Source organism: Hyla sarda, chromosome 4, assembly GCF_029499605.1.
Source record: "Hyla sarda isolate aHylSar1 chromosome 4, aHylSar1.hap1, whole genome shotgun sequence".
NCBI classification, from domain to species: Eukaryota; Metazoa; Chordata; class Amphibia; order Anura; family Hylidae; genus Hyla; species Hyla sarda.
In genome coordinates, this window is record NC_079192.1 from 68,754,961 (window position 1) to 68,767,454 (window position 12,494).

Genomic DNA, 12,494 nt, shown 5'->3' on the forward strand with positions numbered 1-12,494 from the left:
AAGAAAGCAGGCACGTTATTAAGATTGTTTTCCCGATTGGAAAACAAACGGTAAAAGACCGGCCTTGATAACTTTTTAACATGAGAATATTTGATTGTAAACTAACTATCATCAAGCTGCATACATCCAGCCCCAGTGGCCTAATGGATAAGGCACTGGCCTCCTAAGCCAGGGATTGTGGGTTCAAGTCCCATCTGGGGTGTATGCTTTCCTTCACTATACCAGGTATCCATCAATGAGTTTTAGTTCAAGATAAAATGTGATTGATTGGCTTCTCTAATGATTCTCTTCCTTGTGAAGTCAATCTTGCAAAATCTGGTACCATGCTTATCATGGAAACAATCCATCTGTAGCCATTCAATGCCTTCTGGCTGCTGTTGGAATGAGACAACAAAGGAAAGCCTCGCTCTTGACAAAAGCAAGCAAGCACACGATTAAGATTGTTTTCCGCATCTAAAGGTATACAGCAAAAGACCATCCTTGATTACTCAATCACAATAGAAATTTTGCTTTTTAAAAAAACATATCATCATGTTTCCCCACAGGTGGCTAGCCCCAGTGGACTCCTAAGCCAGGAATAGTGGGTTCCAGTCCCATCTGGGGTGCCTGCTTTTCTTCCATCTTTAAGGTAACCAAGGGTGTGTTTTAGTTCTGTTAAATGTGTTCCACTGTCTTCTCTAATAATTCATGTCCAAGTTGCTTGTAAAGTCGATCTCGCAAAAGCCAGATCTGATACTGATCATAGAAAGCACGCTTTTTTAAAAAAAACATATCATCACGTTTCCCCACCGGTGGCTATCCCCAGTGGACTCCTAAGCCAGGGATAGTGGGTTCCAGTCCCATCTGGGGTGCTTGCTTTTCTTCACTCTTTAAGGTAACCAAGGGTGTGTTTTAGTTTTGTTAAATGTGTTCCACTGTCTTCTCTAATAATTCATGTCCAAGTTGCTTGTAAAGTCGATCTCGCAAAAACCAGATCTGATACTGATCATAGAAAGCACGCTTTTTAAAATAACATATCATCACGTTTCCCCACAGGTGGCTAGCCCCAGTGGACTCCTAAGCCAGGGATAGTAGGTTCCAGTCCCATCTGGGGTGCTTGCTTTTCTTCCCTCTTTAAGGTAACAAAGGGTGTGTTTTAGTTTCATTAAATGTGTTCCACTGTCTTCTCTAATAATTCATGTCCAAGTTGCTTGTAAAGTCGATCTCGCAAAAGCCAGATCTGATACTGATCATAGAAAGCACCCTTGTAAAGCAGGCTTGTGAAGCACATGCAAAGCTCCAGTGGCACAATCGGTCAGCGCGCGGTACTTATAAAGCAGTAACTGTTGAGCAATGCCGAGGTTGTGAGTTCGAGCCTCACCTGGAGCATTCTTTTCTAACCTTTATTGTTATATAAAAACTGCAGTAGGGCAGCAAAGTCTTTTACCCGTTTTCCATGTATTGCAAGCAAATTATCAAAACGACACAACAAAAGAAGTTCTCGCTCTCGTCCTAAGAAAGCAGGCACGTTATTAAGATTGTTTTCCCGATTGGAAAACAAACGCTAAAAGACCAGCCTTGATAACTTTTTAACATGAGAATATTTGATTGTAAACTAACTATCATCATACTGCAAACATCCAGCCCCAGTGGCCTAATGGATAAGGCACTGGCCTCCTAAGCCAGGGATTGTGGGTTCAAGTCCCATCTGGGGTGTATGCTATCCTTCTCTATACCAGGTATCCATCAATGAGTTTTAGTTCCAGATAAAATGTGATTGATTGGCTTCTCTAATGATTCTCTTCCTTGTGAAGTCAATCTTGCAAAATCTGGTACCATGCTTATCATGGAAACAATCCATCTGTAGCCATTCAATGCCTTCTGGCTGCTGTTGGAATGAGACAACAAAGGAAAGCCTCGCTCTTGACGAAAGCAAGCAAGCACACGATTAAGATTGTTTTCCGCATCTAAAGGTAAACAGCAAAAGACCATCCTTGATTACTCAATCACAATAGAAATTTTGCTTTTTAAAAAAACATATCATCATGTTTCCCCACAGGTGGCTAGCCCCAGTGGACTCCTAAGCCAGGGATAGTGGGCTCCAGTCCCATCTGGGGTGCTTGCTTTTCTTCCCTCTTTAAGGTAACCAAGGGTGTGTTTTAGTTCTGTTAAATGTGTTCCACTGTCTTCTCTGATAATTCATGTCCAAGTTGCTTGTAAAGTCGATCTCGCAAAAGCAAGATCTGATACTGATCACAGAAAGCACGCTTTTTAAAAAAAACATATCATCACGTTTCCCCACAGGTGGCTAGCCCCAGTGGACTCCTAAGCCAGAGATAGTGGGTTCCAGTCCCATCTGGGATGCTTGCTTTTCTTCCCTCTTTAAGGTAACCAAGGGTGTGTTTTAGTTTCGTTAAATGTGTTCCACTGTCTTCTCTAATAATTCATGTCCAAGTTGCTTGTAAAGTCGATCTCGCAAAAACCAGATCTGATACTGATCATAGAAAGCACGCTTTTTAAAATAACATATCATCACGTTTCCCCACAGGTGGCTAGCCCTAGTGGACTCCTAAGCCAGGGATAGTGGGTTCCAGTCCCATCTGGGGTGCTTGCTTTTCTTCCCTCTTTAAGGTAACAAAGGGTGTGTTTTAGTTTCATTAAATGTGTTCCACTGTCTTCTCTAATAATTCATGTCCAAGTTGCTTGTAAAGTCGATCTCTCAAAAGCCAGATCTGATACTGATCATAGAAAGCACCCTTGTAAAGCAGGCTTGTGAAGCACATGCAAAGCTCTAGTGGCGCAATCGGTCAGCGTGTGGTACTTATATAGCAGTAACTGTTGAGCAATGCCGAGGTTGTGAGTTCGAGCCTCACCTGGAGCATTCTTTTCTAACCTTTATTGTTATATAAAAACTGCAGTAGGGCAGCAAAGTCTTTTACCCGTTTTCCATGTATTGTAAGCAAATTATCAAAACGACACAACAAAAGAAGTTCTCGCTCTCGTCCTAAGAAAGCAGGCACGTTATTAAGATTGTTTTCCCGATTGGAAAACAAATGGTTAAAGACCGGCCTTGATAACTTTTTAACATGAGAATATTTGATTGTAAACTAACTATCATCAAGCTGCATACATCCAGCCCCAGTGGCCTAATGGATAAGGCACTGGCCTCCTAAGCCAGGGATTGTGGGTTCAAGTCCCATCTGGGGTGTATGCTTTCCTTCACTATACCAGGTATCCATCAATGAGTTTTAGTTCAAGATAAAATGTGATTGATTGGCTTCTCTAATGATTCTCTTCCTTGTGAAGTCAATCTTGCAAAATCTGGTACCATGCTTATCATGGAAACAATCCATCTGTAGCCATTCAATGCCTTCTGGCTGCTGTTGGAATGAGACAACAAAGGAAAGCCTCGCTCTTGACAAAAGCAAGCAAGCACACGATTAAGATTGTTTTCCGCATCTAAAGGTATACAGCAAAAGACCATCCTTGATTACTCAATCACAATAGAAATTTTGCTTTTTAAAAAAACATATCATCATGTTTCCCCACAGGTGGCTAGCCCCAGTGGACTCCTAAGCCAGGAATAGTGGGTTCCAGTCCCATCTGGGGTGCTTGCTTTTCTTCCCTCTTTAAGGTAACCAAGGGTGTGTTTTAGTTCTGTTAAATGTGTTCCACTGTCTTCTCTAATAATTCATGTCCAAGTTGCTTGTAAAGTCGATCTCGCAAAAGCCAGATCTGATACTGATCACAGAAAGCACGCTTTTTAAAAAAAACATATCATCACGTTTCCCCACAGGTGGCTAGCCCCAGTGGACTCCTAAGCCAGGGATAGTGGGTTCCAGTCCCATCTGGGGTGCTTGCTTTTCTTCACTCTTTAAGGTAACCAAGGGTGTGTTTTAGTTTCGTTAAATGTGTTCCACTGTCTTCTCTAATAATTCATGTCCAAGTTGCTTGTAAAGTCGATCTCGCAAAAACCAGATCTGATACTGATCATAGAAAGCACGCTTTTTAAAATAACATATCATCACGTTTCCCCACAGGTGGCTAGCCCCAGTGGACTCCTAAGCCAGGGATAGTGGGTTCCAGTCCCATCTGGGGTGCTTGCTTTTCTTCCCTCTTTAAGGTAACAAAGGGTGTGTTTTAGTTTCATTAAATGTGTTCCACTGTCTTCTCTAATAATTCATGTCCAAGTTGCTTGTAAAGTCGATCTCGCAAAAGCCAGATCTGATACTGATCATAGAAAGCACCCTTGTAAAGCAGGCTTGTGAAGCACATGCAAAGCTCTAGTGGCGCAATCGGTCAGCGCGTGGTACTTATATAGCAGTAACTGTTGAGCAATGCCGAGGTTGTGAGTTCGAGCCTCACCTGGAGCATTCTTTTCTAACCTTTATTGTTATATAAAAACTGCAGTAGGGCAGCAAAGTCTTTTACCCGTTTTCCATGTATTGTAAGCAAATTATCAAAACGACACAACAAAAGAAGTTCTCGCTCTCGTCCTAAGAAAGCAGGCACGTTATTAAGATTGTTTTCCCGATTGGAAAACAAATGGTAAAAGACCGGCCTTGATAACTTTTTAACATGAGAATATTTGATTGTAAACTAACTATCATCAAGCTGCATACATCCAGCCCCAGTGGCCTAATGGATAAGGCACTGGCCTCCTAAGCCAGGGATTGTGGGTTCAAGTCCCATCTGGGGTGTATGCTTTCCTTCACTATACCAGGTATCCATCAATGAGTTTTAGTTCAAGATAAAATGTGATTGATTGGCTTCTCTAATGATTCTCTTCCTTGTGAAGTCAATCTTGCAAAATCTGGTACCATGCTTATCATGGAAACAATCCATCTCTAGCCATTCAATGCCTTCTGGCTGCTGTTGGAATGAGACAACAAAGGAAAGCCTCGCTCTTGACAAAAGCAAGCAAGCACACGATTAAGATTGTTTTCCGCATCTAAAGGTATACAGCAAAAGACCATCCTTGATTACTCAATCACAATAGAAATTTTGCTTTTTAAAAAAACATATCATCATGTTTCCCCACAGGTGGCTAGCCCCAGTGGACTCCTAAGCCAGGAATAGTGGGTTCCAGTCCCATCTGGGGTGCTTGCTTTTCTTCCCTCTTTAAGGTAACCAAGGGTGTGTTTTAGTTCTGTTAAATGTGTTCCACTGTCTTCTCTAATAATTCATGTCCAAGTTGCTTGTAAAGTCGATCTTGCAAAAGCCAGATCTGATACTGATCATAGAAAGCACGCTTTTTTAAAAAAAAACATATCATCACGTTTCCCCACCGGTGGCTATCCCCAGTGGACTCCTAAGCCAGGGATAGTGGGTTCCAGTCCCATCTGGGGTGCTTGCTTTTCTTCACTCTTTAAGGTAACCAAGGGTGTGTTTTAGTTTTGTTAAATGTGTTCCACTGTCTTCTCTAATAATTCATGTCCAAGTTGCTTGTAAAGTCGATCTCGCAAAAACCAGATCTGATACTGATCATAGAAAGCACGCTTTTTAAAATAACATATCATCACGTTTCCCCACAGGTGGCTAGCCCCAGTGGACTCCTAAGCCAGGGATAGTAGGTTCCAGTCCCATCTGGGGTGCTTGCTTTTCTTCCCTCTTTAAGGTAACAAAGGGTGTGTTTTAGTTTCATTAAATGTGTTCCACTGTCTTCTCTAATAATTCATGTCCAAGTTGCTTGTAAAGTCGATCTCGCAAAAGCCAGATCTGATACTGATCATAGAAAGCACCCTTGTAAAGCAGGCTTGTGAAGCACATGCAAAGCTCCAGTGGCACAATCGGTCAGCGCGCGGTACTTATAAAGCAGTAACTGTTGAGCAATGCCGAGGTTGTGAGTTCGAGCCTCACCTGGAGCATTCTTTTCTAACCTTTATTGTTATATAAAAACTGCAGTAGGGCAGCAAAGTCTTTTACCCGTTTTCCATGTATTGCAAGCAAATTATCAAAACGACACAACAAAAGAAGTTCTCGCTCTCGTCCTAAGAAAGCAGGCACGTTATTAAGATTGTTTTCCCGATTGGAAAACAAACGCTAAAAGACCAGCCTTGATAACTTTTTAACATGAGAATATTTGATTGTAAACTAACTATCATCATACTGCAAACATCCAGCCCCAGTGGCCTAATGGATAAGGCACTGGCCTCTTAAGCCAGGGATTGTGGGTTCAAGTCCCATCTTGGGTGTATGCTTTCCTTCACTATACCAGGTATCCATCAATGAGTTTTAGTTCCAGATAAAATGTGATTGATTGGCTTCTCTAATGATTCTCTTCCTTGTGAAGTCAATCTTGCAAAATCTGGTACCATGCTTATCATGGAAACAATCCATCTGTAGCCATTCAATGCCTTCTGGCTGCTGTTGGAATGAGACAACAAAGGAAAGCCTCGCTCTTGACGAAAGCAAGCAAGCACACGATTAAGATTGTTTTCCGCATCTAAAGGTAAACAGCAAAAGACCATCCTTGATTACTCAATCACAATAGAAATTTTGCTTTTTAAAAAAACATATCATCATGTTTCCCCACAGGTGGCTAGCCCCAGTGGACTCCTAAGCCAGGGATAGTGGGCTCCAGTCCCATCTGGGGTGCTTGCTTTTCTTCCCTCTTTAAGGTAACCAAGGGTGTGTTTTAGTTCTGTTAAATGTGTTCCACTGTCTTCTCTGATAATTCATGTCCAAGTTGCTTGTAAAGTCGATCTCGCAAAAGCAAGATCTGATACTGATCACAGAAAGCACGCTTTTTAAAAAAAACATATCATCACGTTTCCCCACAGGTGGCTAGCCCCAGTGGACTCCTAAGCCAGAGATAGTGGGTTCCAGTCCCATCTGGGATGCTTGCTTTTCTTCCCTCTTTAAGGTAACCAAGGGTGTGTTTTAGTTTCGTTAAATGTGTTCCACTGTCTTCTCTAATAATTCATGTCCAAGTTGCTTGTAAAGTCGATCTCGCAAAAACCAGATCTAATACTGATCATAGAAAGCACGCTTTTTAAAATAACATATCATCACGTTTCCCCACAGGTGGCTAGCCCTAGTGGACTCCTAAGCCAGGGATAGTGGGTTCCAGTCCCATCTGGGGTGCTTGCTTTTCTTCCCTCTTTAAGGTAACAAAGGGTGTGTTTTACTTTCATTAAATGTGTTCCACTGTCTTCTCTAATAATTCATGTCCAAGTTGCTTGTAAAGTCGATCTCTCAAAAGCCAGATCTGATACTGATCATAGAAAGCACCCTTGTAAAGCAGGCTTGTGAAGCACATGCAAAGCTCTAGTGGCGCAATCGGTCAGCGCGTGGTACTTATATAGCAGTAACTGTTGAGCAATGCCGAGGTTGTGAGTTCGAGCCTCACCTGGAGCATTCTTTTCTAACCTTTATTGTTATATAAAAACTGCAGTAGGGCAGCAAAGTCTTTTACCCGTTTTCCATGTATTGTAAGCAAATTATCAAAACAACACAACAAAAGAAGTTCTCGCTCTCGTCCTAAGAAAGCAGGCACGTTATTAAGATTGTTTTCCCGATTGGAAAACAAACGGTAAAAGACCGGCCTTGATAACTTTTTAACATGAGAATATTTGATTGTAAACTAACTATCATCAAGCTGCATACATCCAGCCCCAGTGGCCTAATGGATAAGGCACTGGCCTCCTAAGCCAGGGATTGTGGGTTCAAGTCCCATCTGGGGTGTATGCTTTCCTTCACTATACCAGGTATCCATCAATGAGTTTTAGTTCAAGATAAAATGTGATTGATTGGCTTCTCTAATGATTCTCTTCCTTGTGAAGTCAATCTTGCAAAATCTGGTACCATGCTTATCATGGAAACAATCCATCTGTAGCCATTCAATGCCTTCTGGCTGCTGTTGGAATGAGACAACAAAGGAAAGCCTCGCTCTTGACGAAAGCAAGCAAGCACACGATTAAGATTGTTTTCCGCATCTAAAGGTAAACAGCAAAAGACCATCCTTGATTACTCAATCACAATAGAAATTTTGCTTTTTAAAAAAACATATCATCATGTTTCCCCACAGGTGGCTAGCCCCAGTGGACTCCTAAGCCAGGGATAGTGGGTTCCAGTCCCATCTGGGGTGCTTGCCTTTCTTCCCTCTTTAAGGTAACCAAGGGTGTGTTTTAGTTCTGTTAAATGTGTTCCACTGTCTTCTCTAATAATTCATGTCCAAGTTGCTTGTAAAGTCGATCTCGCAAAAGCCAGATCTGATACTGATCACAGAAAGCACGCTTTTAAAAAAAAACATATCATCACGTTTCCCCACAGGTGGCTAGCCCCAGTGGACTCCTGAGCCAGAGATAGTGGGTTCCAGTCCCATCTGGGATGCTTGCTTTTCTTCCATCTTTAAGGTAACCAAGGGTGTGTTTTAGTTTCGTTAAATGTGTTCCACTGTCTTCTCTAATAATTCATGTCCAAGTTGCTTGTAAAGTCGATCTCGCAAAAACCAGATCTGATACTGATCATAGAAAGCACGCTTTTTAAAATAACATATCATCACGTTTCCCCACAGGTGGCTAGCCCTAGTGGACTCCTAAGCCAGGGATAGTGGGTTCCAGTCCCATCTGGGGTGCTTGCTTTTCTTCCCTCTTTAAGGTAACAAAGGGTGTGTTTTAGTTTCATTAAATGTGTTCCACTGTCTTCTCTAATAATTCATGTCCAAGTTGCTTGTAAAGTCGATCTCGCAAAAGCCAGATCTGATACTGATCATAGAAAGCACCCTTGTAAAGCAGGCTTGTGAAGCACATGCAAAGCTCTAGTGGCGCAATCGGTCAGCGCGTGGTACTTATATAGCAGTAACTGTTGAGCAATGCCGAGGTTGTGAGTTCGAGCCTCACCTGGAGCATTCTTTTCTAACCTTTATTGTTATATAAAAACTGCAGTAGGGCAGCAAAGTCTTTTACCCGTTTTCCATGTATTGTAAGCAAATTATCAAAACGACACAACAAAAGAAGTTCTCGCTCTCGTCCTAAGAAAGCAGGCACGTTATTAAGATTGTTTTCCCGATTGGAAAACAAATGGTTAAAGACCGGCCTTGATAACTTTTTAACATGAGAATATTTGATTGTAAACTAACTATCATCAAGCTGCATACATCCAGCCCCAGTGGCCTAATGGATAAGGCACTGGCCTCCTAAGCCAGGGATTGTGGGTTCAAGTCCCATCTGGGGTGTATGCTTTCCTTCACTATACCAGGTATCCATCAATGAGTTTTAGTTCAAGATAAAATGTGATTGATTGGCTTCTCTAATGATTCTCTTCCTTGTGAAGTCAATCTTGCAAAATCTGGTACCATGCTTATCATGGAAACAATCCATCTGTAGCCATTCAATGCCTTCTGGCTGCTGTTGGAATGAGACAACAAAGGAAAGCCTCGCTCTTGACAAAAGCAAGCAAGCACACGATTAAGATTGTTTTCCGCATCTAAAGGTATACAGCAAAAGACCATCCTTGATTACTCAATAACAATAGAAATTTTGCTTTTTAAAAAAACATATCATCATGTTTCCCCACAGGTGGCTAGCCCCAGTGGACTCCTAAGCCAGGAATAGTGGGTTCCAGTCCCATCTGGGGTGCTTGCTTTTCTTCCCTCTTTAAGGTAACCAAGGGTGTGTTTTAGTTCTGTTAAATGTGTTCCACTGTCTTCTCTAATAATTCATGTCCAAGTTGCTTGTAAAGTCGATCTCGCAAAAGCCAGATCTGATACTGATCATAGAAAGCACGCTTTTTTAAAAAAAACATATCATCACGTTTCCCCACCGGTGGCTATCCCCAGTGGACTCCTAAGCCAGGGATAGTGGGTTCCAGTCCCATCTGGGGTGCTTGCTTTTCTTCACTCTTTAAGGTAACCAAGGGTGTGTTTTAGTTTTGTTAAATGTGTTCCACTGTCTTCTCTAATAATTCATGTCCAAGTTGCTTGTAAAGTCGATCTCGCAAAAACCAGATCTGATACTGATCATAGAAAGCACGCTTTTTAAAATAACATATCATCACGTTTCCCCACAGGTGGCTAGCCCCAGTGGACTCCTAAGCCAGGGATAGTAGGTTCCAGTCCCATCTGGGGTGCTTGCTTTTCTTCCCTCTTTAAGGTAACAAAGGGTGTGTTTTAGTTTCATTAAATGTGTTCCACTGTCTTCTCTAATAATTCATGTCCAAGTTGCTTGTAAAGTCGATCTCGCAAAAGCCAGATCTGATACTGATCATAGAAAGCACCCTTGTAAAGCAGGCTTGTGAAGCACATGCAAAGCTCCAGTGGCACAATCGGTCAGCGCGCGGTACTTATAAAGCAGTAACTGTTGAGCAATGCCGAGGTTGTGAGTTCGAGCCTCACCTGGAGCATTCTTTTCTAACCTTTATTGTTATATAAAAACTGCAGTAGGGCAGCAAAGTCTTTTACCCGTTTTCCATGTATTGCAAGCAAATTATCAAAACGACACAACAAAAGAAGTTCTCGCTCTCGTCCTAAGAAAGCAGGCACGTTATTAAGATTGTTTTCCCGATTGGAAAACAAACGCTAAAAGACCAGCCTTGATAACTTTTTAACATGAGAATATTTGATTGTAAACTAACTATCATCATACTGCAAACATCCAGCCCCAGTGGCCTAATGGATAAGGCACTGGCCTCCTAAGCCAGGGATTGTGGGTTCGAGTCCCATCTGGGGTGTATGCTTTCCTTCTCTATACCAGGTATCCATCAATGAGTTTTAGTTCAAGATAAAATGTGATTGATTGGCTTCTCTAATGATTCTCTTCCTTGTGAATTCAATCTTGCAAAATCTGGTACCATGCTTATCATGGAAACAATCCATCTGTAGCCATTCAATGCCTTCTGGCTGCTGTTGGAATGAGACAACAAAGGAAAGCCTCGCTCTTGACGAAAGCAAGCAAGCACACGATTAAGATTGTTTTCCGCATCTAAAGGTAAACAGCAAAAGACCATCCTTGATTACTCAATCACAATAGAAATTTTGCTTTTTAAAAAAACATATCATCATGTTTCCCCACAGGTGGCTAGCCCCAAAGGACTCCTAAGCCAGGGATAGTGGGTTCCAGTCCCATCTGGGGTGCTTGCTTTTCTTCCCTCTTTAAGGTAACCAAGGGTGTGTTTTAGTTCTGTTAAATGTGTTCCACTGTCTTCTCTGATAATTCATGTCCAAGTTGCTTGTAAAGTCGATCTCGCAAAAGCCAGATCTGATACTGATCACAGAAAGCACGCTTTTTAAAAAAAACATATCATCATGTTTCCCCACAGGTGGCTAGCCCCAGTGGACTCCTAAGCCAGAGATAGTGGGTTCCAGTCCCATCTGGGATGCTTGCTTTTCTTCCCTCTTTAAGGTAACCAAGGGTGTGTTTTAGTTTCGTTAAATGTGTTCCACTGTCTTCTCTAATAATTCATGTCCAAGTTGCTTGTAAAGTCGATCTCGCAAAAACCAGATCTGATACTGATCATAGAAAGCACGCTTTTTAAAATAACATATCATCACGTTTCCCCACAGGTGGCTAGCCCTAGTGGACTCCTAAGCCAGGGATAGTGGGTTCCAGTCCCATCTGGGGTGCTTGCTTTTCTTCCCTCTTTAAGGTAACAAAGGGTGTGTTTTAGTTTCATTAAATGTGTTCCACTGTCTTCTCTAATAATTCATGTCCAAGTTGCTTGTAAAGTCGATCTCGCAAAAGCCAGATCTGATACTGATCATAGAAAGCACCCTTGTAAAGCAGGCTTGTGAAGCACATGCAAAGCTCTAGTGGCGCAATCGGTCAGCGCGTGGTACTTATATAGCAGTAACTGTTGAGCAATGCCGAGGTTGTGAGTTCGAGCCTCACCTAGAGCATTCTTTTCTAACCTTTATTGTTATATAAAAACTGCAGTAGGGCAGCAAAGTCTTTTACCCGTTTTCCATGTATTGTAAGCAAATTATCAAAACGACACAACAAAAGAAGTTCTCGCTCTCGTCCTAAGAAAGCAGGCACGTTATTAAGATTGTTTTCCCGATTGGAAAACAAATGGTAAAAGACCGGCCTTGATAACTTTTTAACATGAGAATATTTGATTGTAAACTAACTATCATCAAGCTGCATACATCCAGCCCCAGTGGCCTAATGGATAAGGCACTGGCCTCCTAAGCCAGGGATTGTGGGTTCGAGTCCCATCTGGGGTGTATGCTTTCCTTCTCTATACCAGGTATCCATCAATGAGTTTTAGTTCAAGATAAAATGTGATTGATTGGCTTCTCTAATGATTCTCTTCCTTGTGAATTCAATCTTGCAAAATCTGGTACCATGCTTATCATGGAAACAATCCATCTGTAGCCATTCAATGCCTTCTGGCTGCTGTTGGAATGAGACAACAAAGGAAAGCCTCGCTCTTGACGAAAGCAAGCAAGCACACGATTAAGATTGTTTTCCGCATCTAAAGGTAAACAGCAAAAGACCATCCTTGATTACTCAATCACAATAGAAATTTTGCTTTTTAAAAAAACATATCATCATGTTTCCCCACAGGTGGCTAGC

At 41.9% G+C, this 12,494-nt stretch overlaps 16 non-coding genes across 16 annotated transcripts; all 16 read left to right on the top strand.

Moving 5' to 3' along the window:
- The first annotated feature begins 129 nt into the window (after nt 1–129).
- Nucleotides 130–202, top strand: TRNAR-CCU (transfer RNA arginine (anticodon CCU)). The gene has a single exon. It is a non-coding gene; the product is annotated as a tRNA-Arg (tRNA).
- Nucleotides 203–1,275: 1,073 nt separating this feature from the next.
- Nucleotides 1,276–1,368, top strand: TRNAI-UAU (transfer RNA isoleucine (anticodon UAU)). The gene is given in 2 exon segments: nt 1,276–1,313; nt 1,333–1,368. It is a non-coding gene; the product is annotated as a tRNA-Ile (tRNA).
- A 254-nt stretch (nt 1,369–1,622) lies between these two features.
- TRNAR-CCU (transfer RNA arginine (anticodon CCU)) lies at nt 1,623–1,695 on the top strand. Its single transcript has one exon. It is a non-coding gene; the product is annotated as a tRNA-Arg (tRNA).
- Nucleotides 1,696–2,767: 1,072 nt separating this feature from the next.
- Nucleotides 2,768–2,860, top strand: TRNAI-UAU (transfer RNA isoleucine (anticodon UAU)). The gene is given in 2 exon segments: nt 2,768–2,805; nt 2,825–2,860. It is a non-coding gene; the product is annotated as a tRNA-Ile (tRNA).
- Nucleotides 2,861–3,114: 254 nt separating this feature from the next.
- On the top strand, nt 3,115–3,187 carry TRNAR-CCU (transfer RNA arginine (anticodon CCU)). Its single transcript has one exon. It is a non-coding gene; the product is annotated as a tRNA-Arg (tRNA).
- A 1,072-nt stretch (nt 3,188–4,259) lies between these two features.
- On the top strand, nt 4,260–4,352 carry TRNAI-UAU (transfer RNA isoleucine (anticodon UAU)). Its single transcript is given in 2 exon segments — nt 4,260–4,297; nt 4,317–4,352. It is a non-coding gene; the product is annotated as a tRNA-Ile (tRNA).
- Nucleotides 4,353–4,606: 254 nt separating this feature from the next.
- TRNAR-CCU (transfer RNA arginine (anticodon CCU)) lies at nt 4,607–4,679 on the top strand. The gene has a single exon. It is a non-coding gene; the product is annotated as a tRNA-Arg (tRNA).
- A 1,074-nt stretch (nt 4,680–5,753) lies between these two features.
- Nucleotides 5,754–5,846, top strand: TRNAI-UAU (transfer RNA isoleucine (anticodon UAU)). The gene is given in 2 exon segments: nt 5,754–5,791; nt 5,811–5,846. It is a non-coding gene; the product is annotated as a tRNA-Ile (tRNA).
- A 1,399-nt stretch (nt 5,847–7,245) lies between these two features.
- TRNAI-UAU (transfer RNA isoleucine (anticodon UAU)) lies at nt 7,246–7,338 on the top strand. Its single transcript is given in 2 exon segments — nt 7,246–7,283; nt 7,303–7,338. It is a non-coding gene; the product is annotated as a tRNA-Ile (tRNA).
- A 254-nt stretch (nt 7,339–7,592) lies between these two features.
- TRNAR-CCU (transfer RNA arginine (anticodon CCU)) lies at nt 7,593–7,665 on the top strand. Its single transcript has one exon. It is a non-coding gene; the product is annotated as a tRNA-Arg (tRNA).
- A 1,072-nt stretch (nt 7,666–8,737) lies between these two features.
- On the top strand, nt 8,738–8,830 carry TRNAI-UAU (transfer RNA isoleucine (anticodon UAU)). Its single transcript is given in 2 exon segments — nt 8,738–8,775; nt 8,795–8,830. It is a non-coding gene; the product is annotated as a tRNA-Ile (tRNA).
- Nucleotides 8,831–9,084: 254 nt separating this feature from the next.
- TRNAR-CCU (transfer RNA arginine (anticodon CCU)) lies at nt 9,085–9,157 on the top strand. Its single transcript has one exon. It is a non-coding gene; the product is annotated as a tRNA-Arg (tRNA).
- Nucleotides 9,158–10,230: 1,073 nt separating this feature from the next.
- TRNAI-UAU (transfer RNA isoleucine (anticodon UAU)) lies at nt 10,231–10,323 on the top strand. Its single transcript is given in 2 exon segments — nt 10,231–10,268; nt 10,288–10,323. It is a non-coding gene; the product is annotated as a tRNA-Ile (tRNA).
- A 254-nt stretch (nt 10,324–10,577) lies between these two features.
- On the top strand, nt 10,578–10,650 carry TRNAR-CCU (transfer RNA arginine (anticodon CCU)). Its single transcript has one exon. It is a non-coding gene; the product is annotated as a tRNA-Arg (tRNA).
- Nucleotides 10,651–11,722: 1,072 nt separating this feature from the next.
- Nucleotides 11,723–11,815, top strand: TRNAI-UAU (transfer RNA isoleucine (anticodon UAU)). The gene is given in 2 exon segments: nt 11,723–11,760; nt 11,780–11,815. It is a non-coding gene; the product is annotated as a tRNA-Ile (tRNA).
- Nucleotides 11,816–12,069: 254 nt separating this feature from the next.
- Nucleotides 12,070–12,142, top strand: TRNAR-CCU (transfer RNA arginine (anticodon CCU)). Its single transcript has one exon. It is a non-coding gene; the product is annotated as a tRNA-Arg (tRNA).
- The last annotated feature ends 352 nt before the right edge of the window (nt 12,143–12,494 follow it).